At 51.3% G+C, this 3,744-nt stretch overlaps 1 pseudogene; it reads left to right on the top strand.

Moving 5' to 3' along the window:
* The first annotated feature begins 885 nt into the window (after positions 1–885).
* LOC134411184 (general receptor for phosphoinositides 1-associated scaffold protein-like) lies at positions 886–1,368 on the top strand (annotated as a pseudogene).
* Positions 1,369–3,744: the final 2,376 nt, after the last annotated feature.

Raw genomic sequence — 3,744 nt, 5'->3', positions numbered from 1 at the left:
AGGCATGTGGCAAACTTGTTGGCAGATCCCAGCCTGCCATCATCTCAGACAGAAGGCCCAATCTGCCGGGTCAAGCTGCCTCACGCGGAGGCCTCAGCACCCTCTAGAGGCACAGAAGGGAACAGAGACATGTCCAGGATCAACCCCTGCAGTTGGTGGGCAGGATTATGCTTCTGGATTGGCCAAGGTGAGGCTATGCAAGAGAACATTGGAAGAGCCCTGTTGGATCAGGATAAAGACTTATTTCAGCTCGCCTCAACCTGCTAGAAGTGTTGGACTACAACTCCCAGAATCCCCAGCCAGCCTGGCCATTGGCGAGGGCACTAGCACCCTGTCCCAACCGGATGTCTATGGGAAACCCACAAACAGGACACGAGTGCGAGAGCATCCTCCCACTCATTTTTCCCAGGGGACAGAATTGTATCTTCTGCAACTGACCGACGCAATTCCTGGCTGGAGAACATCCACTCCAGATCTACCTTCAGACCTGGTTCTGACAGGCTGTTAGGGCTCTGATCATCTTCACTCACTCTGCGTCACCATGTACACGTACTCCAACAAAAGACCAGATGGCTGGCCTTGCAGAGTGACATCAAAAGGTTTTGTGGCGTCCAGGCAAGATGAATCAGGGGAAATTCACAAGCAGGACATGGGAGCATGGATTGTCCCGCGTTACTCTCCCCCAGAATTTAGTGCTCTTAGAATAGACTGCTCCTGGACTCGGAGATTCTCAATGACTGTCCTGCTGTGGATTTGTATAAACCATTTAAAAGCCATCCGGGCTAATGGCCAACTGGCATGTGTCATGGTAGCACGTGTAGGCTGCAGTGCTCTACCCCACTAACCTGGGAGGAAGCCTCATTGAACTCTGGACACCATGGAATCATGGTGCAGGAGCAGCGCCTAGTCCATGGAATCATAGTGAAAGACCCCAGCATCTACGACACCTTGGAGTCTGTGCGCTCCTACCTGTACGGCGCTGCATTGGCAAGAGGCTCTACGCCCTTCAGGATGCTGTCACCGGCACCAGGTAGCACGGACAGCAGCGTGGGCTGCATCAGCACTGCCACGGACGAGAGCGAGGATTCGGTTTACCAGACCTGCTTTTTTGACTCTGCCGATTCCCTGGACATTGCCCCCACGGCGGCCCAGTCCTTGCGCCCCCGGACAACGCTAACCCGCAGCGCCAGCATCAAATGTACCAGCAGCAAAGGAGCTGCCCACTTCTGAGACAAGCCATGTGACCCAAAGAACTCCATAGCAACACTGAGGCCCCGGAAGAGCAAACACGGAAGCTTCTGGAAACGGCTGCTCAAGTTTATCCCCGGGTTGAACCATTCTCTGGAGGAAGAAGAGAGCCAGTTGTAGAAGGACTAATAATGGACAATGAGCAATGGACTAGGCGCTGCTCCTGCACCATGATTTCAATCTTATAGGTGTCTGCTCACTTCTGAGCAGACACCTTGCACAGGGAGGCAGCTGTCCGATGCGTAAATACTTGGAACCAAGCCCCATAGAGCTGAATGGGACATACTTCCAAGCAAAACTGGATTGGATTAAATTTCACTTCCGATCCAAAACAGATTTTTCTCCCCCTGCAATGGGAATAAATAAATTGCCTACAGCTTTAAGCCTCATGGAGTGTGGTTGTCTCTTTTGCACACCCACAGTGATCTTCATGCTGCTGCAGCTCTTAGCCTGAGCATGTGGGCTCCACATTTCTTCGAACTTTGCATTGCTGCGTTTTGCTTTAAAGACATATTTACTTCCTTCCTCGCCCTTTCACACCCTCAGGGCAAGGGTGGGCTGATGGTAGGTCTCCAGGCATTTGGAAATTCAACTCCCAGAAGCCCCTGACAACATGGCCAAACATCAGGAATGCTAGGAGTTGATGTAGAAAACACCGCATCTACTTTCTGCCCACCCCTGCCTTAGAAGGGTGCCACCCCTATGCATGTTAAGACAGAAAAAGAAGTCCTAGAACTCCCAGCATGCCCCAGCCAGCTATGCCAGCTAGAGAATGCTGGGAATTGTAGGACTTGTTTTCCTATCTAAACATGCCCAGGATTCTGCCTGAAATGGCATTTAAAACAAAATTATTGTTTAAGGAAAGCTCTGTTTGCTTCCTCCCTATCCCCAAACACAACATTTTGTTGTCCTTCCAACAGGAAACAAAAAGGCACATTTGGGTGGGAAATTTTGAAAAGTGCACATCCAAAAATATACTTTCCCCCACGTCGGCTTAACAGTGAAAACATGCATTTTAAACTGCCCCTTTCCCCCTAACAAAGGGTGCATTTTGCCAACGCGCCTAGTAGCACGCTCAGGTCTGCATGAGCTCTGCCCGCAAAATTCACCTGCATTTGCTTTCCTGGGTTCAAACGGAGCTACTTCCAGTCTTAAACCAAGGGAAAGGGAATATTCATCCACGCTTACCCCAAAACACATAATCTTGCAATGATCACCAAAAACAAGAAGGGGTCATTTTTTGGGGTGGGGGGAATAGCTTTTTGTAACTCTTAAATACTGAGAGATGTGATTTATATTTATCATAATTACATATTAAGCAGCCAAGGCGACTGGCAGAGGAGCAGAATGGAAGGAGGCTATCTAGGGCATCTAACCCATCACCCCCTGTGTTTGGGGCAGCATCTTGTATTCTGCGGATGGAGCCATTCCCACATGAGTGCTCTGGCATCAGGAAAATAAGAGCGGCATCAGAGGAGCGTTTAATCGCACGCTCGTTCCTGGGCACTCACGGATTTTCACGGGTCCCTCTCACGACATCATCTGCCTCCCACATACCTTCTGCCCCTTCTAGCTTTCTTTGTGCCACAAAAAAAAAAAAGACCCCAGTAATTCCAAAATATTTTTAAAGATGGAATGAGCCACTAGCCGCTGCTGTGTGCAGGAGAAGCAGCGGGATCAAAACAGCCCCCTGAATGGGCCACGTGGACGTTGTTTACTTCCTCTTTCGAAAGAGGAAGTCATGAGGGACAAACACGCGGGCGGAGAAGCGGCGGTAAGCAAATGCGATTTCCCCCTGTGTGATGACGCTCGAAGATCTCTGGATATTTTCCAGCCATTTGCACAGCAAATATCCAAAACATTGAGCTGGAATCTAAGAGCTCATTTCACACACAGGTTGCCCACCCTTTGGGGGAATCACATGACCCTGCCCCCCTTTGTTGGAGGACTGGCAGCTCATCTGCAAAGCCCCCACTCAACACCCCCCCACACGGCCCAGAGACCCCTCCTACGGCCCAGAGACCCCTGAGCCCAATAACCTGGTGGGGTGGAGAAGGAACACCCTCACCCAGCAGTTCCACATCTGCAGAGAAGCTCAGCCTGGGCCTGTGACATATTAAAGCCAGGAAGCAGATACATACACCAGACGGTACCCCGCCGGCTACCTGAAGCTGGATTCAGCCGCGTCCTGGGCCACGCCATGTCCCGCTGCTCTCCCTCTCATGGCCAGCTCCGTCCGCTCCGAGACTTCGTCTCAGAGTCGTTCGTCCTTCCCGGCCGCCAACAGACAATGCGGAGAGGGGCTCGGAGAGATTATGGGGTGTGTGTATGTGTGTGTGTGGGGACTACAACAGTCTTGCCAACTTGGCCAGAGTTGCAGAGTTTGGGTGGCTGGGGGGGGGGGGGGGGGAGAGATTCCTGGCTGGCAGCCAAAATCATGTAGAATTCTACCCCCTCTTTGAAGGCCCCGTTCTTTGTTTGCAAAGTTTTCTGTTT

Source organism: Elgaria multicarinata, chromosome 19 (assembly GCF_023053635.1).
Source record: "Elgaria multicarinata webbii isolate HBS135686 ecotype San Diego chromosome 19, rElgMul1.1.pri, whole genome shotgun sequence".
In the NCBI taxonomy this organism is placed as follows: Eukaryota; Metazoa; Chordata; class Lepidosauria; order Squamata; family Anguidae; genus Elgaria; species Elgaria multicarinata.
The sequence above is the reverse complement of the archived record's forward strand: the minus strand, read 5'-3'. Positions and strand labels throughout refer to the sequence as shown.